Source organism: Dermacentor silvarum, chromosome 1 (assembly GCF_013339745.2).
Source record: "Dermacentor silvarum isolate Dsil-2018 chromosome 1, BIME_Dsil_1.4, whole genome shotgun sequence".
NCBI lineage: Eukaryota > Metazoa > Arthropoda > Arachnida > Ixodida > Ixodidae > Dermacentor > Dermacentor silvarum.
In genome coordinates, this window is record NC_051154.1 from 38928246 (window position 1) to 38952597 (window position 24352).

The following is a 24352-nucleotide window of genomic DNA, read 5'->3' on the forward strand; positions in this document are numbered from 1 at the left end:
TCGTGAGGCGACGCCCTTTAACAGGGAGTTCATTGTATGAGTAGTTGGAAAAGTGTTTCAGGGCCCCGTTTAGACATTCTTATTTAAGTTCGGAAAAGCCATTTCTAAATGCAAATATTTAACCAAAGTTTTTATTTAAACAATAATCACGGGAAAAAAATAAAACAGAAAAGATCCGGTAAAAAAAAAAAAATTGTCGGACCTTCCACTCCGTGAAGATGGTTAACCAGCGAAGCTGCAACGCTAAGCCCCGGTGTTTATCACTGGGTTAATCCAGACGGTTCATTAAAGTATTTCTCAATTATGGTGAGATTACACACACGTTTGGCTGCGTCGTAGAGAACGACATCACTGAAGTTAATGCCCGCCGTCCGCCGCTGTCGCTTGTGTTCGATGTCTGGAGTTTGCTCGACGGTGTGCTTAGCAGCATTCGCCCGCCATTGCCGCTTTCGATTCTTCGAAATTAAATCGATTCAAAATTAAATCTGTCCGTTACCGTAAGACAATGAATGGCTCATACCACCTTAAGCAACGGCTCATATCCCCGTAAAAGCGGCCTCCCCATTACGACGACCGAAAGGAAGTGAAATTCTACGCTGGAATGATAAGCGGCAACGCAGCCAGCTGCGCAAGAAGACGACGACGACGACGAATGCGGAGCAGTGGCACGAGCACGTGCCAAGCACGAGCACGAGCCAACGAGCCAGCTGCGGAAGAAGACGACGACGCTCTAGCCAATGCTGATGATGATAATTTTCTGTACACAGGCGATTTCGCCTAGCCATATACAATTTCGCCTTGACATATAAAGCTTCGCTTTAAAAAGTTCGGTCTGGAGGAGTCGGAGAGCTGATCGCATCTAGAGGCCGAATTATTCTTCACCTGGTCTGTTGTCCTAGTAAACAATGTATAGAGCAGATGCACAAGAAGAAAAAAACAAAAAAAACAGGCACTTGCCTTAACTTCTATCTCTATAACCGCGTGAAAGCAGCGTCAATTTAATGTGTGGATGCGAGAAGAAAGTGCTGGCCGTCAGTTGACGCTTATTTTGCAAATCTAAACTCTACATCGAAAACCAATGAAGAGTGACGTCAGATTCCCGCTTCTTAACGCTGGCTTATACGGCTTCTTGTGCACAAGAAGCGAGGCCTAATGTACGTGTCGTGTATATTAGGTCGCTGGAAAAACCACTGGGGTATAAAACCAACGTGTTGCTTGTCAGCCTATATGCAGTTTATTTGCTGCTTATGTGCTGCGTCTAAAGGTGTTATTTATGCCGCCGTGTATCCTTTACAAAAGGTGTGTGCCAGGGTAAATATATATATATATGTTAAAGAAACATGCTTGCTATTCCCACCCTCACCCTCACCTCTCCTTTTCGGTGACGTTTCCGCGCGATTTTTACCATTTATACTCCACTCTTAAAGCGAAAACTCACCCCCATGTCCTCTAACGGTCATCGATTCAAAGCTCTTCCTTCACACCACCGAACTGAGTCCAGTGCCTCCCCTCGGCTGAAGATGCTAAGCTTCTCGATGATTGCCGTGGGATGATGATGATGATGATGATGATGATGATGATGATGATGATGATGATGATGATGATGGTGGTGATGATTTATTGGCATCCCGCTTTGTGCCAAATGGTCACCTAGCCTGCTTGAGTTAATCTGGTGTGCTATACATGGCTTTTCATTCTAGCATTTTTCTATGCATCTCCATAATCTTTTCTCTCTTCCTCAAAGCTTCTCCATCTACCTTGAACCGCTACCTATGCCTGTAACGGATTCGGTCGTATCAATTTCTTCCGTGGTTTTTCCCCACCAATATTCTAAACGTCTCTTGATTATCTCGACTGCTTAACGGCGGATACTTCCGTTCACTTAAAATCCAAGCGCTCCTGGAGAGAGAGAAAGAAAGGGAAAGAAAGGGGAACAAAGCGCTCCTGGAAGGTGGACGTTACCTACTGGGTTACCTACTTCGCATTCCATGAAGATGTTCTGAGTGGCTTCCGGACTTTTGCTTCAGCCTATACATGCATCATCTTGTTGTCAGTATTTGCTACGGTATGTTTTTGTCCTTAGGCAACCAGCTCGAGCCTCGAATAGCAACGCATTGCCCTTTGTGTTATCGTACAGAGTTTCCGTTCTAATTTCTTTCTTCCCATTCTTGTAAATCTCCTTAGTATTTCTTTTTTTCATACATGTCATTTCAAGGGGTCACTGCCCATCTGTCGAGGGGCGGCACTGCCATTTACTTTCTCGAGTCGAGGTGGAGGGTTGAGTCCAGGAACGTCCTAGAATACAGGGATTAGTTTTCTACCCTCATTTGCACATATTTGACATGGAGGTTTGCAGACGATTCTTTCTTTATTTGTAGGTGAATGCCTGAAGCTTCGTAGTAGCCACTTGTTCCCGATAAAGTTGAAGAAATGTTGCAGTTATGTTATAGCTTTGCTAAAAGTTAAGCGTTGGCTTTAATGAAGGACCTCTATACTGTAGTGTAGACAGTCGGCGTAATTAAGAGTCATGGAGGAGATTTATGCTCAATAACGATGTAACTGATTATTGTATTTAGTTCTAGACAGGAAAGGACTACCCAGAATGTCGTCTGTCGATACCTCCGCTTCTATGTGTCAAGTCAATGCCTCTTTAGAAAGCATCGAGCAGACTTCACGACCGACCTTTCACAGAGGTCCTTGGTGAGTGATCTCACACATCATCAAAGTAGAAAGGTACCAGCGCTTTAATTGAATTTCTAAAATAAACGAACCTGAAAGACCGCTTATTGGACACGTTTTGCTTTCCTGTGCGCGTACACCATTGTTCCTCTTGGTTGTTTCTTTCATCTTTCTATACCCATTGCTTTTCCATCTTCTGAAGTAGCGAACCGTCCGGTTAAACTCCCTGTATTCCATTTTTTTCTCTCTCTCTTTGCGCGTACTGGCCATCAGCATTGCCGCCACTGGAGTTAAAACTGTGATACTGTAGGTCCCAGTTATGATGTACCTTAATCTCGGCAAACGTGTTTATGGACATCACACTAATTTGTTTGCACTTTCTGTATCTTAGCCTAAAAAAACTACTCAGAAGAGATTTGTAGCCGTGCGGGAAAGACAATGCAATTCGATAACTGTATGTTTATACACTGAATAAATACTCTGAGCACTCCTGTGAGCACAGCGACAGCTGAAATGCTGTGCTCAGCGGACCTTATTAACATGTTAGGAGTATCGCAGTGTTTGTGTAACATTGGTGGATTTACTGTTTCATTCATACATGTGGCTTGACCTGCATTTGACAGACATACTTGACAGGGGTTGAGCTCTTCAGAACATCGTAAATGTGCCTAAAGGCCATAGAACGCGTACAGTAAATATTACGTTAAAACGACATTGCGATAAGAGCGGTATCTGTGCTCGGTTAATGCTGAAAATTACCTGATAAGAGACCCTGCGCAGATGTAAACGGCGGTTGCATGAATACTTCTTTTATTAGATTTGTCTCACCATTTACAGAGGTATAGGAACGTTTGCAAAGCGACCTTTTTGAACCCGCTTCGCGTACAAGTGTTGGGATTCAGCGCCATCTATCCGGGCTGCCGTGAACGATGCTCATATCAATTCCCGCACCTACGCTCAGATGGCGACAGCGCTCTGGGAGCGCCGGGAGAGCGAGGGCGGGCTCGAGCCTGAGCGGCACAGCGGGCGGGTTTGGATACTTCCCTTGCGACCAGCCGTCTAGCGGGCCATCTGTCGGGCCCCGGCTCAAGTGGCGCTGCGGGGAGGGCTGGCTTTGTGCGGAGTGGTCGAGCCTAGCGGCGGCGATCACCGGCGGCGCGCTAATGAATTGGCTCCGACGCCGCCGACGCCGTTGTCCCGAGAGGAGGCGCTAAACAGGAATTGTGAGCGGCCGAATAGCGCACTCGGCTGAAATATTCAACGGGCGCATTTTCGCTCGCAGATTTACGAGGGCGCGCGGTAGCCCGACGGTCGGCGCCGCTACCTGTGCCGGCGGCTTGCTGCATCTTTCATGGCGGCTGGGCGTGATTCAGGCGTGCGTATCGGCGCTGCGCAGAGTCTTCAAAGGGTCCCCCCCTCGTCAGCGCCAAAAGGAGCCAGGCAGGCGTGCGGGCGCTGGCTGCGGCAATGGGATTAGCGGCCGCTTTTGTCGCTTCCCGGGCGCACCTCTAATCCGGAAAATTTGGGGGCCTCTTTATCGGCCGGGATCCAGGGTGGCCCGCTCTTCCGCATGACCCGCTGCGCGCTCATTTGCGGCCGCCCATCGATCCGCGAGGGGGCGCGCGACGCTGCCACGCCAGGGGGAGAGAGCCGTCGCGCGGGGCGCACTGAGCCGTGCACCTGCGATGATGACGACGACGGCCGGCCGCCGGACCGCGGGCTTTGCTAAGGTCCGCTGCGCGCCTCGGGCCACGCCACGCATCCGGCTCTCACGAGACACGCGAAAAAATAACACACGTAGAGGAAGGTGCTGCCGCACGCGCCGCTGTGGCTTTTCGGGATCAGGCGACCCTTTTCGGCCGGATAAAAGACGGCGAGCAGTCGGGCTCGGACAAGCGCGCGCCGACAGAGACGCGGGAAAGGGGGGGGGCTCGCCGGGATGCTAGTGGGCACGGTCGGCTACCGCGGAACGGTTGGGCCACGTTTGGTTACTTCACGCCCAGTCACTCTATGAAGCTGGACACGCAGGCGGCTGAACGCAATTGACAGCTCGGACCAGCATCAATGTTTAAGCAACCACCATTCCAAGAAGGAGATGCGCTGGACCAGTGCGCTCTAGTTCCACGTCCACTTTGGTCAGTATAGGCAAGCAGGTGTTGTGATATCCTCAAACTTTGAACACTTAACGCCGTCTTTCCAGCCGTATTTTATTTTCCCCCAGTTTGCAGCTTTCCAAGACACAAACGCTCTGCACAGCGCAAGGAACTTACCTTTGCACCGTTTGTTTGCTTTATTTTAAAGATGCAACTGCGGTTCCTCCTACTCATCATTAAGAAGCGGCTGCTATGAAATCGGACGTTAGCTGAGAGAAGACAGCGGTCCTTCTTAATGGTGCAGTCATACCACGTAGTGTATCTGATATCAAAAGGGTAGCCGAGTCGATGTGCGCGCGGATGCCTTGGTGGTGAAAGACACAGCTCAACTACACCTATGCGACGGAAATGAAATGCGCCGTAGCTCTTTTGCGAGGCGTCCTTTTCAAAAGACTGATTCTATCGTCTGCTATGGGGAACCAACGCTGGCCAGGAGGCGCTACGGTTGTTTGAGTGCGCAACTAAAATATGCGGACGCCGTCCGTCAGGGGAGACACGAAAATGGCACATTTTGAATAATAACAGACGTATGCCTCTATGAACGCTTCCTTCATCCCGACACGTCCAGCCAAGTTCTGTCCATGGTCATGAGCGTTAAGAGGCGCTCATGCGTTCCTACGTTCTTACACGCCTGTGCCCAGTCAGGTCAGAGATGGGCGCATGTGTGTCAAGATGAGCGGCGAACTTGCTGGTGCAAAATCGCAGCGTTTCCTATTAGAAACTGTTTCCTCGGCCCGCTAGGCTGTGTGTTACGGCGCTGCTCATGCAACGCGAAGCTTCAGCGCTGGTTGCCCATGTTGTTGGGCGGCTCGATGTAGCAGTATATCAGACGACCGAGCGAGATGGAGCGAGTGCCGAAATGGTGCGATGTTGTGCTTTCACGTGACCACCTCCTGTGTCATGACGTCACGACACATAACACCTCAGTCAGTCAGCACCATAATTTATACTTAAAATGACTCCCATGAGCTAAATGAAGATTCTAGACTCCCGTCCCACATCTGCTCGTCCGCTCACCGCCTGCAGTACTCTTGTGTCGTGCAACGAAGCCCGCTTGTCGATCAAGCATTGGCCGCTGTAGTTCCTGTACACTTTAAGGGTGGAGTGAATGTCGAAACACTCTTTTTGCACCATTACTCTCACTGAAGATTTTTAAAGTCAGTGCATTTTTGTTAGCAGACCACCCTTACTGTACCCTTTCATTAATTTCAGGGTGCTAAAAGGGTCTTCCGTGCAAAACATACACCTTGCGGAATTTGAGGGTGGGGCACTTCAACATTTCATGTATAAAGTCATAAGTGTGTATATTCCAGCGGTTTGCGCCAAGTCGTTGTTTGAGTATTTCATATGGTTACAATAGCCTATGGATGACAACCTGCTACTTCATGTACTACATGGTGTCTGCAGTGGCGAAGTGGAAAGACATAGCTTTTTGTTTTATTTCCTACCCTGCCTTTCGGTTTTTACCACTGGTTTTGTTTAGGTTTTTCCGGCTCGGGTGTTGTTTTATAGATCAGGTGCCAATCGTCAGCAAATCATACCGCTTAGACAATCATAGTCCATAGCGCATATTCATTTTGGTCAGCATTGGGGCCGGCGCAATATTATGCGTAGTAAGCCTTCCGCGGTTTTATGGCAGTGTCGGTTAGAACAAAACATTTGCAGGTGCGTGCCGAGCAACTTTCCACCGCTATGAACACAGCATTCATCGGGGAAGTGGCGTTCCCCGGTCGTAAAGTGGAAATGCACATTTACTTTGTCCTTTTCTCTCCTTCCTGCCTTTCACATCTGATTGCTAGCTTCGCCTAAATTGTTTCACTTTATTACGGATTTATAGATAAACTGAAGAGCGTGCACATGGCATCGGCCTTATGAGAGCATGCAGCTAGAGGGGCTACTGTACTCTTAAGGTGCTCTATTATTCCGCTTAGTTATGTCGGCGGATTAGTCAAGAGGAAATATTTACGACTCGCAAACTGGCGATCCGCCGTTCGACAATTAAGGCTAAACGACCTTTCTTTTTTCGCTATATTTTTTTTATAATGGTCTCGCAAGACACTTCGAGATTACTTCGGTGGCGGCGCCCGAAAGTCTATATAGGGTTGTAATAGAATAAAAGGTATCGCTGCAAAAATGAAACGTAGTGTGCATTTTGGTAAAACACACATTGAAGGAAAGGGTGCCATTTCAAAAAAAAAAAAAAACACCCTTTCAAATGGGTGTATTAGTTCGCCTAAACACTCTTTTCTATGCACTCTTAGATAAGTTTGCACCTTCCGTGGCTTGCCATGCAATCAACAATAATCGTCATCTGCCTTGGGTTTCCTTTCTTGAAACTTCTGCGGTTGCTACATTCCTGTCGCGAATGCTGTGTCCGGCTGATAACGAACTACCGGGCGTGTTAGTTCCTGGCGTGCAGCGCGCTTCAGTCCTGAAAGCAGCCAGCATCGAGGTAACGCACCCATGTGTACGAAGCTTACTAAATTTTATTGCTGTGTACGTAAGGGCCACTCGAGATACCACACGACGCAGACAAAAAAAAAAGGCATGCGAACAGAAAACTATGCGCCTGCACTCTGCTTACAGCTCGGCGCTTGTCTCCTCTCTGAATTTCCCTGAAATATGCAGTTTCACGGGCTGCATGGTCTCTGTGTACCGTGTGTTTGAGGCTTCTTTGGCATTGAATGACAAAAAAAAATAACGTGTACCAAGCATTCCGGATAAAGAGGCCACGACTGGCATCGTGGAAACGCCTCCACCGGTAGCACGCGCACCTACGCAAACAGGCGCGCGGTCACTCCGACGGGACAGGTGGCGACCGTCAACATTCGAATCTGCCCGCTAGGGGAGCCATCGGCGCTGGTGTCGCAAGCGGAAACTTTAGGTTGCCTCCTTTTAACAAGATGGAACACCAACTAGCCGGGTCTCATACCCTGCGGCAGTTAAGTTGAAGATTTCTCGCTTGATTTTGATTTGAATAGTACAGCCCCCGTTAACGTTGGTGGCTATATGCTATATACGAATCCTACCTCACATGAACCAAGATTTTAGAAAGGAGCTATACAGTGTATGTAAGGATATACGACTACTTCAAGCTTGATGTTATTCATGTTGCGGAATTGATTCAAAGTACTGATTTCATTGGTCAATATACGGGGTGTTTCTTTTCCAGACCATAAATATTTTTTTGCAAGATGGCCAGTGGCAGATAGCATAATTGTAGTCCTTAAGTTGATTACTTGAAGCGGTGCACTTTACTCGCACAAGAAATCGAAATGCATAATGGACCAATTAACAAAAAATTCCTAATTAACTTTTAATTAATTGCCTGAAATCACACATTACAATTTACGAAGTGTAAATTGTAACGAATTGTAAACAAATTCTAAGAATCGCACGGGTTGCGAGTAACAAACCGCCGTTTTATGCGTTGAAGCACAAAAGTAACTGAAACGCCCATCTATTTCGTCGCACACTTTGGGGATGAATATCTCGAAACTGGTGTCATCCTGAAAAATTCGTTCTGAGTGAATACGCCATGCGAACTCACCAGCTGAAATTTGCAAATTGCTATATGCGCTGTAATGTAATTAATTAGGAGGATAATTAGTGAAATATGTGTTTCGATTTCTCATTTTGGTATCGTCCTACTCTTCGAATAATCCAGCTCAGGGACAAGAATTATGCTATCTGCCACAGGCGAATTTTTAAAAATTTAGGAAAACTTAAAAATGATCACCCCGTATAACGGTTAGTCGAGGCTTGAAGACTATAATCGGCTATTTCAAGTTTACAAGTTTTCCTAGTCTTATCGGGAACATCCATCGTATACTGTGCAATCGCATTCACTGGCTTCGTGGGTTAAATGATCATCGATATGTTCCTTGCACTTCTGCACGGGTACCTTGAGTACCATGATGTCTACATGGTTGACTTTCTACAATGCCTGCAATGGCTGACTTTCGGGGTGGCCATCAGTTAATGACGTAATCGACGTAGCTACGTACAGCCAACCGAAATAATCTTGGCAGTACAGCATTCGCGAAAAAGTTTAGTCTGCTTGCTACTTCGCACTCAGCCGGGAGTTTAGTCATCAATAACTTTGTCGGTACGGAGAAATGTTCTGCGCCTGTCAAACCGAAGGCAAATGCATCGGGTGCAACGATACTTCGTTTTCTTTTCTTTTTATTGCGATAGCAATTATATGGACACTCCAAAGCATTTTTTTTTTTTTTTTTTCACTGATACCGTTCCGAAAACGTTTGCTGTAGGTAGTGCGTCTCGCACTGAAAAAAACTGTAAACGTACTTACGCTGCTTCATTTCCGGACATCAAAGAGGCGTGTGACGGCGTTATCTATACGAAGTCATCCCAGCCGCCCTTGAGGCAGTGCGCTTTGATGGCGGGATGTTTCACCAAATTTAAAGCTGGATGTCATGTCTATATAGATGCAGTACTTGCCTTATTCGTCAACATGGTCTCTCCATGTGTCGGGCAGTGTGCAGTGCGATGTGTGCGATGGCGTTCGTCATGTAATGTACGCTTGCAGGCGCTTGCGGCGCTGAACGTACCTGTCGTACATCCACTTGACAAGTGTAGTCGGCGACAAAACTTTAAGGACCGTGGGTAAGTAAGGGGTACATTTGTGCACATATTACGGAGAGAAAGATCGTTTATTTTTGTTTTGCTGCAAAAAATCGAGGCAAACCTAAAGGCCATGATGCCTGATGCGGCTTCACCCCTAGCAGAATATATATATAATAAAGAAATTTCAATAGCTACATGAAATTAATAACCTACATACATGCATAATGACATTCAGCGCTGATACGTTCATAGTTTAGCAACACTCATAGAAAATAAGTCCATCCATTATGGTGCTCTAAATAATATAACAAATTTTATTATAGACATAAGTCTGGAAACATGAATACTATGTTTTGCGGGACTTTATATACGTGCCGCTATCATCGTTCATCCTCGGATTTTCAAATACACACCTCTGATTGTTATATATATATATATATATATATATATATATATAGAAACCTCACAGAAACGACAAGAGAAAATGCGGCACATCAATCTTAACATGTATTGTTAACAAGAACCCTAGAGAAGTTAATGATGATTGACGCAGTTGGTGAAATATATGTGGAACAAGCCATAAGGTTGGAAATTCGAATGCCAGGGTGGGTGGCCCAGGTTGTGCAATTCTTCATATTTTCCTCATATCCCACGGTCCGTAAGGTTCTGATAATATCTGTGCCCTATCCCCCCTATATTCGCCCGACCTGACTCCTTTTGACAATAATCCTTTCCCCAATATCAAAAAAACACCTAAAGGGGCAACGATTTGAGAACGTTCTCTAGGCAACTAGTGCTGCAAATGAGTCGATACACCAGCCGACGGAAGAAAAGTATTGGGGAGGACTTAAGAAGCTGCACGATCGATGTTGCAAGTACATTGACTTTCTGGTGGATTATGCATATTGGTGTGGCAGTTACAGCATCCTAGAAAAGAGAGAAATATACTTTATTGTTTAACCAGGCTTCTTCGTCTTGTGCCCAAAGGTGGGTGGGCCTGGATAGATAGATAGATAGATAGATAGATATAAATAACATTTCCGACTGCTGGACTCGAACAAAGGACCACTTGCACAGAAGCCCGGTACTCTAACCATTTGACCATGGAAAGCTTCTTTTTTCTTTATTACTTGCCCAAGTACATCATTACATAAAATAACAAAATGATGCACTTTACAGAGAAAACGACACTAACCAATGTTTACAAACGGCAAACACACTTTACGTTGCGTATAGGATGATTAAGAACGCTTCAGTGCAACAAGACTATTCAGAACAGGTAGCCATTGGGGCTCGTCTTCTCTTTAATATATACCTCTCTGATGTAGCATTAGAGGCCATGGACGCTTGTGTCAGCAAGCGGAACAGAACACCCTTTAGAATTTTGCGCGTGCAAGTGACATTTCGTGGATGCCAGGGTGCTATCCCAGATTCTACCCAGCAGGAGTTTCTGCTGCATCGCGCCGATTTGTCACGCCTGCGTATAGTTCGAACATCGTTAGAAGAGTCGTTGACGTTGCCCATCCGACTCGTGGCTCATAACTACTGTGGGGCATTGGCCAAGAAATGGGTGGATTAGTTCAACTTTATAACTGCAAATAAACTTTCAGGACTGCTATAGAGTAAGTGCAATTGAAAGCTGAAACTACATGTTAAAATGAAGGCAACAATAGTCGGAAGAATCAGTCATAATTGAAAAGCACACAAAGAAAAGGAAAAGATGCAAATTTAACAGTGCATTCGGTGAGACTCCATAAGAGATTGCTGGACTGCGTAGCAGGCATCCCTGTGGATGAATCCCAGAATAGAGAGGCCCCAAACGAAAGAGTCCAAGCGCAATGCTATACACGATGCTATCGCTGTCAATGCTTCGAAAATGCCAGTTTTTCGGGGGTAAGGCTAAATACTTATCAGCACTCCAGCACAACCGATTCCTAGTGAGACATAGCGGCCCGCTAGTAACCTCTACTATACAGCGGGCGCAGATTTCTTGCGGCGTAAATGATAAACGCGTATACGTTCTCAGCTCCGGATTACCTGCTATTTAGAATGTATCACACACTCATGGCCGGTTCCACTTGCCGCTCCTTTTTTTATTACGATAGCAATTATATGGACACTCAAAAGCAGATTTCTGCCGTCGGCGTCGCCGTCGCCGTCGCCGTCGCCGTGAGGTTCCGTATGACGTCATTTGGAGATGAAATCGTCGCCGCGCGCCGAACGCTGTATGTGCGAGTGAAAGGGCGCGAGGGGCGCGTCTTTCACGGGGAGTGAACGCGCGGCGGAGAACAAACGCGCGTTCTGCGCCGTGCTCGCTTAAGGGCTGCAGAAGTAGGCGTCTCTTTTCTCCTTTACAATCACCATATATGTAGAGCAAACGCGCCTTCTTCAGACGCGCGAGAGGCCGTGGGGGAGGGGGAGGGAAGGGAGGCGACGTTTAGCTGCGGCACCAAGTGTCTATTTATATCAGAGGCTCCAGCAACAGTCACCAACGCCGCACGCATTTTGAGCTAACGCGGGCAAAACGCCGATAGCGTCGACAACAGTTCTGCGTGTTGTTGCTACCAAAGCCGCTCACCTTACTTCGTATGACATTGCTGTGTTGCTATCGCATTCATTGCTTCGCCCTTAGGGCGAAACTGTGACATTTTTTTACGCACACTAAGAAATAGCGTTGTCCAACATAACGGCACCCATGGCTCCAGCTTCAGCGTGAATTCTCGCGATGGCTACGTTCTCCCTCGCGTTGATCAAAATGAGCTTTCACTTTCTCTAAACTCACCTGAAACGTTAGTTATGAGTGCACAGTGCGTCCAATTTCTGAGTTCGTTCTGCGTTTCCGGCGCCCGTTGGCCTAACGAGACGCGTCCGCATAGCAACTACAGGATGGTTGCTAATGCGTTGTCTTGCCTTGGGTATGTTTGGCACGAGGCAGCAGACGAAAAGATGTCTACCAAGGCGAAAATGTGAGCCAAGGGGCCGTGCGCTGGCGCGCCTCTTGTATACGTTCAAACCGCCATTTCTCGCGAGGCGCGGCAAACGCGAGGCGCGTGGGCACGAGCTTTCGCGCGCCGGCACGCGTACGTGTAGTTTGGCCTTAAGTGATACTACGTACCCTATATCATTATTGTAAGCTGAAATTCGCTCAAATACAGTCGTCATTGGTAGTGTTTACGCTTCTGTAAATTCTGTCCATTGAGTTACACGATCGCTTGAGGCTATTTTTGAAAACATGGCGTTCGGAAATAGTGTTAGAAAGATCCAAACCCACCGCTGTGGCAGTTGCAAAGCATTCAGCATTCAGATATCTTGGAAGCAATATGGAAGGTTCTGACAGCTTAAATATATTTATTCATAACCACTTACTGCGCTCGTCATTTACACCATTACAGCTGAGTTACTTCATTTGACATGATTGGTGGCATGAGTAATTAGTGTAACGTAAAGGTTTTCCTTTTCATCTGATAATATACCTATCGATTTCGTGCGCGCACATTGCAGTAAAAGGCAATGACCTTGCCTGCTTTATTTATTTACAAGTGTCGCCAAAAAAAAACATGAATTACAAGAAAATATTCGCGAGAGGCAGCAAGGAACACAACATTTCAGGTTCGTTTCCTCGAAGCGTTGCGAAACATCTACGGCGGTCGCACGGAGAACCTTCGAGGGTCGAATCTTCTTTAGCGCGGGCACGCATCGATACCTGCATAGACGAGAGACAGTCTACTCGAACACCGTGAGATGGAAGGAAGGAAGGAAGGCTGTTTGTCTATCGCTTCTCTCTCCTTTCGGAGACGTTACCGTCTTGGCCTCTCACGCAGCGAGGTGGTGTAGCGAGCTAATTAGGCGCCGGCGGTGGCCGCCTTAGAGCACAGGCGGGTTAAGAAGAGGAGGATAGAAGCGGGGCAGCGATCGATTGGCTCGAGCAGCACCGCAATTAGCCGGCGTTTTACCTCCAAATAGGTCAATTACAGCGCCAGAAGCGCAGCTCCGCGGCCGGGCGCTCACTCGGAAAGCGGGCTTCCGCCGATGCGCCTCACTTGATTCCCAGCACCGCGGCGCGTATAGTCGAGGCGTTCGCCGGAGTCCGCGCGATTTACGGTCTCTTCCTGGGCGCCCTCACCCTTGCACCGACTCGCTTGGGTCCTGCCACGCTTCCCTCGCGCCCCGTTCCACCCGCCCGCGCGGCTGGTCCGGCTCGAGGAAGGGGCGCAGGGAGACGGCCGACTGGATCCATCGCGTAGGGTTGCTTGAGCGCGACTAATGGAAATTAGCTTGCGCGGTATACAGAGCTACGCACTCTCTGTCCTTCCCCTGCTCTTTCTTTTGCATCAGCCACGGAGTAGCGAAGAGAAAGGCGGTGGGAAATCTGTCACACACGCGCACGCGCAGAAACGTTGAAGTTACGCACAAACACGCACACGCACAAGCACACACCATACAATAAACGCAGTAAAAACAAAGCATATGTAACTCAAGTGTTACGAAATAGAGCAACTGCACACTCGATAACACAACTGTCTTATGTGTTCTAAGCGAAGATACGGTGAAGCATCATATGAGGCTCAGTTATTGTCATCGATGGGTCAGGTGTCCACTCCTTCTTGAGTACGAGGTTGCTTTCCTCGTTATTACCATTTGAGGTGTTTTCTTAATTTTTTTACCACGTTTGTGGGCTTTTCTTTGCGCTTTTTCTGTTGCCTTTGATCACTTGAATGTTTTCTATAAATTGCATTGCTTGTAAATAAGGGTTTCAATAAACGCTTGTCTTGTGTATACTCTTCCGTAATTCCATTAAATTTCACACTTGCCGTCACGAATCACACTTCAAGTTAAAAATTTTCCAGAAAGAACAGAACTGCAAAGTCTGTCCCAACCTGGAAATGCAATGCTAACGGACATGCTGTCTAACTTAGAGAGAACTCGTATAGATGCGTCAGCGAATTACGTTCGGTCATTTCGATGACATCAGGGTGGAGGCGAACTTCGTTCAATATTGACGCCTCTCTGCAGGACCATGTTTTGGAGTTACAGTATACTGTTTTGTGGGCAAAGTTTGTCGGCCAAATATAAATATTGCCAATGGCGCGTCCTCTAACGGATACGCGTAGGAGGAGGAGGAGATTTTAATGAAGACAAGGGAAGAGGAGCATGCTTCTAACAGGCATGGCCACGTGTAAGACAGTACTGCGACAATAGTATTATGTTGAAGCTCTGGTGAATCTCTCGGACATATTTATAAACCTTTTGTGCGGAGGCTTCCCTCGTGGATAAAAAAATTCACTCATCTGCCAGCCTTGTATCGCTAACCTCCAGAGAAATGACTTCAACCCCGGAACATCGGCAAGAGTGAGTACTGCTCCTAACACAGTAACAAAGGGATCAGCGCCGTTTCCTAGTACAGTAAGTTTTTCGCACGTTATCTACACACATCCACCCCGACACACACTCAAACTTACGACCACGTATCAGGAATAGGTGAATGGAATAAACGCGCTGAGGCATGGGTGACGACTGCACCGACACGACATGAATGTTCGAAGTTGGACGTTTCGTGACAGTCCCAAGATTAAGTGAGTGACTAGCGATAACACGCTTTTGCTACAAGCGATTACAAAGTACAGAACATCTACGTTCCAAGCCTTAATTATGTGTGGCAAGAACAAATATACCGCAACGGATCACACTCCCGAGCGATTAGGCAGAAAATAAGCAATCAGAAAGTGGTCTCACAGCGGAACTTTACTGAGTCAGAAACATGACAAGACGCTGCTTGAAAGTGATTGACAAATAAAAACGAAGAGCAAAAGACACTATATACCTGATTTAATTCAAAAGCGAAAAGTTTGGACAGCTTGGAATGCATTTCTAGCCCCGCTAATAGTACAAGCACGTATACGCTGCTCGCACCGTTTGGACAACGCGTAATCAGCTCAGAAAGCGCTTTTACATGTCCTCTGAAGCTGTGGCCAAAGCTTCGTGTTGTCCACCCAGTCACCGTCTACAATATCTACTAAAACAGGTTTGCCGAGCCGCACCGGACGTCATGCACATCCATTGTAAACATGTACGGAGGAAGCTGAGGCAACCAATGGACGCGTCACCACGTGATCGAACATGGCGTTGCCCATGGGATCGCCGAGAAAGGGTCCATATAAACAGGCGCACAGCAGTCGTGAGGTATTCCTCAAAATATAATTACAACGCAAGATGCATATCGTGGCGCCGGCATGGGTGAGGGCACGGCCGAAAAAGTAGCAGCACGCCATTTGGGTTACGACCAAGCCGCCGCCACATGTATATCCCTCTGTCATGTAGGCATGCAGCTTCCTCTCAAGACGGAAGCATCAGCGATTTTATCATACGGTCTTTTTTTTTTCTCTCTCTCTCTTTTCTTCTTCTTTTGAAGTGAGAATGTTCGCTTTTTGCACGAACGCTGTGCACGCTACACGCCTGCCACGGTTTCGAAAAACCCGCTTAAGAGGAATACGAGCGTTGCCGATAATAGGTCGCTCGCGCAAGTGCGGGGTACAACTGTTCAAACCCATTCGCGCACAAGTGAACTGCGTGCGCGGGGAGAGTATATATACTATCCGCGATGGAGGCTGCAAGCGGAGAGACTGGCAGGGCCGGCGCGCAGTTGCAGCAGCGGATGCCTGATGGAGGGCAGCACTAAACGGGGACTTGCTTTACTACTCGTCCCTGCTGCGCGAACTTTACGACACTCCTCCTGGGCAGCTTTTTAACGCCGTCCTTAAGCGCGCCGCTTTTCGCAGCCGACGCGCGCGCGGTAAAAATGAGGCTGGCAGTTACGAGGGCGATCTTCGTCACTCTTGGTTCGCGCCAGCGCTCCTTCAAGCCCTTAGATTAAGCGGAGCGCTCGTATAGGAAGACCGCACGAGGGCCGCTACATGAGAATCGTTGCATATTTTCTGCTTAACTAGAGACAGCGTCTTTTTTCTTGCTTCACTGTCGTATGTCAGGAGCGGACATGTCTCTTGTGTTTTAATGCCTTTTTGTCGAAGCGGTGCAACAGCTTTAATGGACACATACACACGTGTGCATTCTGACATATCTCACGTGTGCATTCACGTTATCATGAAAGGGAGCGCCGAGCCAGCTGACACTCAATATTGATTGGGAAGCAGTCATTCTTTCTTCCCTTTAAGATGTTGTTTGGGTTTTTCAGTCACTGCGAATCCATAAACTTCATATAAGGCCTGCTAAGGGCTCATGTCACGTGTCGGTGCGTTTATTGATCCTGGGAACTGTGATGATCGAAGTGCTCTGTTCATTTACTGTTGTATCAACACCAAAATGTTTGTACATAGTCATAGTACATTTTTGTACATATTTTAAGAAACACATTAAACAGATCATCGTGTATCCCCAGGACATGGGGATGGTGATAGCTGCGGTATTTCTTCCGACTTTTTCTAAGTAGCGCAAAGGGAAACAGTATGTACTCTAAAACAAACACACGCTGTCTCACAGCTAAACTCTAATGAACATGATAGACACACTCTAGAAGCAAGAAAAAGTGCAGGTGTTCATATAGTACCAGACGCATTCAAATGCGGCGCTCGGGGGGCAATTTCAGACGCGCCCGTCTATGCAAGGCTAGGCCCTATATGTAACTCTCAACGTCCTCCCCCTTATCGCCCTTCTCATGTGCGTCTTCAACCAGTCGCGAGGAATCGTGAGAAAATGTACAACGGTCGATAACAATCAGTCAATACATGTATCATGTTTCTTGTGTCAAACATTAGTCGCGAGGCAGCACTTGCTTGTCTTTGCGTCCATTTTTCAACGCTGCCCACCATGTATCAAATCCAACTCACTCAGCTTTCTGTCTTGCTGAGCGTCTCTGCTCGGGCAAGGGGTATTATACCGCTATGTATTTATGGGCACGCATCCTGTATATAATGCGATGCAGTTCACTGCCACGATACCAGCCAGCGTAATAGCAAGGTGAATGCCTTAGCGTGCGTAGCAGGGGCTCAGTGATTCGTAAACATACAAAGCTTGGGGACCTCACCTTTGCGTGATCACTGGCTTTGGCGTTTATGTCAGTTTATACTAGTCCATTCAGTTTATCTCTCCCTCACTAACCATGTGCTACCAGGTGTTGTCCTTGTTGTTGTGTTGTTGTGGCTGTTGGCAACTATGCCACGGGAACTAATCAGAAGGGCATTGCATTGAGCGCGTGGCATCTCAGGCTCTGGATCCAAGTGATACCAGCCCCTGCTTCGCGCAAGGCGGTTCTCGTGATTATTTGCCTTAATGAAAGAAGTAGATTTTCCGGATAGCCGACTACGAAATACTTTGCTTTGTCAATGCAGAATTGCTGGCGTGTTAATGCGTACATTAAGTAACCCATGCTCAAATTCTTATAAGATTCTCTGAATGCGGGGAACGGGCATTTTTAAAAGCGTGAGGCACAATAAAAAAAAAGGAATAATAGCTATTTTGATGGCAATTTTTGTTGAACATGTCAGCACAACATGCACTTAAACTACTTCCAAATAAGTCATAAAATCCCATCGGTAGCCTTACCTGTTTCTGGGGTTACTTCTTCTTACTGGGGTTTTACGTGCCAAAGCCAGTTCTGATTATGAAGCACGTCCGTAATGGAGGGCTCCGGATTAATTTTGACCACCTGGGGTTCTTTAACGTGCACTACAACGCAAGCACACGGGGGTTTTGCATTTCGCCTCCGTCGAAATGCGGGCGCTGCGGCCGGGATTCGATCCCGCAACCTCGTGCTCAGCAGCGCAACGCCTTAGCTGACTGCATGAGCCACCCCGGCAGGTGTTTCTGAGGTTACTGAAAAGTCAATCTGTCGCCAGCAGCTAGCGTTAGATGTCGCTGGCTGGCTCCGGAGAGCCCCGGAAGCCGCCGTTCCCGCGTTCTAGACAAGGCTGCTCACATCTGTAAAGTATATACAGGGTGCAAATCGCGACATTACTGGTATAGCAAGAAGCGTGATTCAAGTGCCGGCTAGCAGAGATAGAATAGCTGATTTCCAAAACAGGCATAGAAATTGTCAATTTGCGAAAACTGGCACGTGGAGGCTCGGCAGGCGCGGTCCCTGTTGCGACTGCTTTCTCGTTTTGTGACTACGCCTAATAACGCATTTGCATAAATATGCACTACGTTGTTCAAATCCTAACATACAGACAGCATCATCATCATCATCAGCCTATATTTATGTCCACTGCAAGACGAAGGCCTCTCCCTGCGATCTCCAATTACCCCTGTCTTGCGCTAGCTGATTCCAACTTGCGCTTGCGAATTTCCTATAACTTCATCACTCCACCTGGTTTTCTGCCGTCCTCATCTGCGCTTCCCTTCTCTTGGTATCCATTCTGTAACTCTAATTGTCCACCGGTTATCCATCCTACGCATTACATGGCCTACCCAGCTCGACTTTTCGCGCTTAATGTCAACTATATATATATGTATATATATAGGCCATGTAATGCGTATATATATATATATATATATATATATTGGCCATACTTGCTGGTTCTCTGATCTACACCACTCTCTTCCTGTCTCTTAACGTTAGGCCTAACATTTTTCGTTCCATCGCTCTTTGTGCAGTCCTTAACTTGTTCTCGAGCTTCTTTGTTAACCTCCAAGTTTCTGCCCCATATGTTAGCACCGGTAGAATGCAATGATTGTACACTTTTCTTTTCAACGACAGTGGTAATCTCCCAGTGAGGATTTGGTAAGGCCTGCCGTATGCACTCCAGCCCAATTTTATTCTTCTATAAATTTCTTTCTCATCATCAGGGTCCCCTGTGAGTAATTGACCTAGATAAACGTACTCCTTTACAAACTCTAGAGGCTGACTGGCGATCCTGAATTCTTGTTTCCTTGCCAGGCTATTGAATATTATCTTTGTCTTCTGCATATTAATCTTCAACCCCCCTCTTACACTTTCTCAGTTAAGGTCCTCAATCATTTGCTGTAATTTGTTCCCATTGTTGCTGAATAGGACAATGTCATCTGCAAACCGAATGTGACCGAATGTGAATGCAAACCGCGTTCTAGACAAGGCTGCTCACGTCTGTACTTTTTGTCCACTGACTGGATAGCTTGAGATGCTGTTATATTTACAACCTGGACGAGAAACATGCCAACATCTTCAGCAACTCCAGGGCAGCCATCCGTGCCTTCAGCGTTGGCGCCGTGTGTAAGGAAGCCTGTCGCATCCTTAACGACAAAAGCATCGCCACCCACACTCTCACGTGGTTCCCCGCTCACATGGGATCCATCATGGGAGGCCCCACAAACCTCAACGAGCTGGCCCACTCCAAGGCGCGAGGTCTCGCTTTCCGCGACCATGGAGAACTCCCCGGCCGGCCCGCATTGGTGGAGAACAGAGATCAACCGACAACATATCACGAAATTACGCAGCACGTTTATCTCGGCAGGAGAGACTTTCCCTTCCTCACAAGAAGTTAAATATAGCGCAGGCATTGACCCTCAGATTATTGCAAACAGGCTCGTATCCTAGCCCGGCTTTATTGCGCAAGCTTTATCCCGACACTTATGCCAGTAGTTCTTGCAGGCACTGCAATGACTTCACTAGCTTAGACCATATGCTCTGGCGTTGCCCCTGGTTGCGAGGCACGGAACAAATCAATGAGGACAAGTGGCTTTCCGCTATTAAGAGCCCTGATGCCGGGGCGCAACTATGGGCTGTCCAGAGGGCCCACAATGCTGCGGTCGGGCATGGCCTGACTGTCCCAACGTGGGAGCGGCCCGCTGCGCGCTGAGTCGCGTACCTCAGGACTTTCATTAAAGTTTTACATCCATCCATCCATCCATCCATCCATCCATCCATCCATCCATCTGCAAACCGAAGGTTGCTGAGATATTCGCCATTGATTCTCACTCCTAAGCCTTCCCAGTCTAAGAGTTTGAATACTTCTTCTAAGCAGGCAGTGAATAGCATTGGAGAGATTGTGTCTCCTTGCCTGACCACTTTCTTGATAGGTAACTTTCTACTTTTCTTGTGGAGAACCAAGGTTGCTGTGCAATCCTTGTAGATATTTGCCAATATATTCACGTATGCAACCTGTACTGCTTGGTTACGTAATGCCTCTATGAATGCTGGTATCTCTACTGAATCAAATGCTTTTTCATAATCTATGAAAGCCATATAGAGAGGTTGATTGTACTCCGCCGATTTCTCTATTACCTGGTTGAGGACATGAATATGATCCATCGTAGAATACCCCTTCCTGAAGCCAGCCTGTTCTCTTGGTTGGCTGAAGCCAAGTGTTGCCCTGATTTTATTTGAAATTACCTTAGTGAATATTTTATACAATACTGAGAGCAAGCCAATGGGTCTATAATTCTTCAATTCTTTAACTCCCTTCTCCCTTCTTATTCTCATTCTCATTCTCCCTTCTTATGGATGAGTATAATGTTGGCGTTCTTCCAGCTTTCTGGTACACTTGAAGTCGGCATTGCGTATAAAGGGCCGCAAGCTTTTCAAGTATGATCTCGCCTCCCTCTTTGATTAAATTGACTGTTATTTCACCTTCTCCAGCAGATTTTCCCCTGGTCATGTCTTTCAAGGCCCTTCTAACTTCATCGCTAGTTATAGAAGGGGCCTCTGTATCCTGTTCATCACTACTTCGAATGAAAGTCGCTTGGCTACTCCGGGTACTGTAAAGGTCAGTATAGAATTCTTCCGCTAGTTTTACTATGTCATTGAAATTGCTGATGATATTACCCTGCTAATCTTTCATTGCATACATTTTACCTTGTCATATGCCTTCTTTTCTTCTCACTGATTTCATGCTGCGTCCATATTTTACTGCTTCCTCGATCTATTCCACGTTATAATTTCGGATATCTCTCACTTTCTTCTTGTTGATCAGTTTCGACAGTTCTATCTGATCTCTCGAGTTTGACACTTTCATGTTTTGCCGTTTCTTTATTAGGTCCTTTGTTCCCTGAGAGAGCCTACCGACTGGTTGCCTTGGTGCCTTACCTCCCACTTCAATTGCTGCTTCTGAGATCAACCTAGTTACGGTTTCATTCATTACCTCTATGTTGTCTTTATCTTCCTGTTCTAAAGCTGCATATTTGTTTGCGAGCACCAGCCTGAATTGGTCTGCTTTCACCCTTACTGCCTCTAGGTTGGCCTGTTTCCTCTTGACTACTTTCACTCTTTCTCTCTTCAAATTGAGAGAAATCCCAGACCTCACTAACCTATGGTCACTGCACTTTATCCTACCTAACACTTCTACATCCTACACTATGCTGGGATCGGCAGAGAGTATGAAATCTATTTCATTCCTTGTTTTTTCATTTGGGCTTTTCCAGGTCCACTTCCTGTTGCTGCGCTTCCTGAAGAAGGTATTCATTATTCGCAGCCTATTCCTTTCTGCGAATTCTACTAACATCTATCCTCTTGCATTCCTAGAATCGATGCCATAGTTGCCAATTGCTTGCTCACCAATCTGCTTTTTCCCCACTTTTGCATTGAAGTCGCCCATGACTACAGTATACTGAATTTGCACCTTTCTCATTGCTAATTCAACAGCTTCATAAAACTGTTCTATTTCTTCATCATCGTGACTGGAGGTTGGGGCGTAGGCTTGTACAACCTTCATTCTATACCTCCTATTCAGCTTTATTACGACGACTTCTACAATCTCATTAATGCTGAAGAATTCCTCAATGTGGCCCGCTATGTTCTTATGGACTACAAATCCTACTCCGAATTCTCTCCCATCTGGAAGACCTCTGTAGCAGACGACGTGGCCGTTAGTCAGCACTGTATAAGCCTCTCCAGTTCTTCTCACCTCACTAAGGCCAATAATATCTCAGGCAATGCTTGATAATTCTTCAAATAGCCCTGCTAAGCTAGCCTCACTCGATAGTGTGCGCGTGTTCAACGTTGCCAGGTTCAGTTTCCATTGGCGGCCTGTCCGGACCTAGAGATTCTTAGCACCCTCTGCCGCGTAGCAGGTCTGACCACCGCCTTGGTCAGGTGCTCCGCAGCCGCTGGGGACTGAGGGCCATGGGTAAATTGTTCGAGTAATTACGGAGTTAGCGGCAGAATACTGGCACCAGGTAGGCCAATTCCTGTTCTGGTGAGGAAGTGACTTTGTTGAAGCTTCGTGAGCCTTCCTAATTTGGTTGCACCTTGACTAGTATAGCCCCACTAGCTCTCGGCGATTTTTTTTTTTATTTTTGCCGGTGTCAGGCGCCACTCTATGCCTGAAAATGTCGTGGACTGGAGGAGGATTCGGACTTAGACCTTCAGCTTACTATACTGAAAAAAATTAATAATAACCTCATCCTCCAACTTAACTGCGGGATGACCCTAAATAAATGGTCATTGAAGTAACACATGCAGCACAAACGCCATAACTGTCTGTTCGTACTCTACATCCGTTATAACGCACAAATTAATGCGCAAATTATGTGTTCAAGAGTACAAGAAGATCCGCGCTTATTTATAAGTACTTCCAAGCACTAAATGAAACTCAAATGCTGCCGTCTTCTAAATGCACGTGCGAGACACGCAAAGCCTTAGACATACTCTTACATAATACTTAAGAGAAAATAAATCTGTAGAGTATACCATTACTAAAAGCGATCCGCGCAGCCCGTTTCTAAAGCGCGGTACTCTCTACGTGTGTGCGGGAACAACCATCCGGTGATTTCTCAAATCAGATGAAGTAGATTGCATAATAACCAGTATCTAACCTGATACAGCGTTGGATTCGGAACTCGCGACATCAGAAAAGAAAATCTTAGTTTAACGGAAACTCACACGAACTATCTACATATCTCTGCGAAAAAAAAAAAAAAAAAACACTAACGCTATCCTTTCTCGAGCCTGCAGCTGTCATGTTTTCCTGAAAGCAAACATCAAATTAACTCGAAAATTTATCTGCCTCTACCACGATCAGAAGAGACCAGCACTGCACTCTGCCTAACATAACGTTCCTAAAACTCAAAGTTGTTTCAAAGTATCCTCAGAGAAATGAATAATAATGAATGCAACTTACCAAACGTGCCTGGAAAGAAAAGCACTACTGACAGCACTACTACAGACAGCAGGACAAGCAAACATTATTCATTATATACAGTAATAACTATTTCGTTTATGTTTCAGAAAGTGAATATTTTGTATGGGAGTCAATACCGATACTATAGGTCGATAAAATGACTGTGGGCTTTCATGTTTACTTACCGATTGAGCTACGATCCAATAAGACTGGTATTTCTTTTTTGAGATTAGAAGTAAGAGGAATGGGTATATGTTGTGTGTGTGTTTGAGGTTGGGGAAGAGGGGTAAGGGTTCAATGGGTGGTGCAGTGTGGCGCATCCCGCTTATCTGTCTGCGAGCTTTCTCTGTCGGCAAGCTCTATCTCTTTCTTCAGTGGAGACCTGCCAAGACAAGCACCCAAATAGAACTAACTCAATAAGTTTGCGCAGTTGCAACCTAATTTGTGGTACCTGGCTGCGCTTCCAAAGTAAAGTTAGGGCTCTGGACCCGACAGACCAGAGCCATTGATTCCCAGCCTGTGCTATAGTCACGGTATATATGTATACGTATATAGACCGTATATACCAATGGCAACTGTCTGCGCGCCGGTGACGCTCCGGTGAATGTAGTATTGTTACACAGGAGAATGTGTCAATGTCATACGAGCACACGGTCGATAGGGGGTGCGATCCGGAATCGCACCGCATGCCTCGCTTTCTTCATATTCGAATTAGCGCAGTTGCGTCTTTTCATGGCAAGGAAGCAGCACGTAAACGCTCTGCCTGCAGCCGCGATGCTCTTGCGCAAAGACACCGACAGGCCTGCTTTGCGTCGACTGTCCGACATCCGCGTCAACGCGTTGCCGCCTTCCGGCGGTGTGCCATATCCTCTATCTTGCCCCCACCGG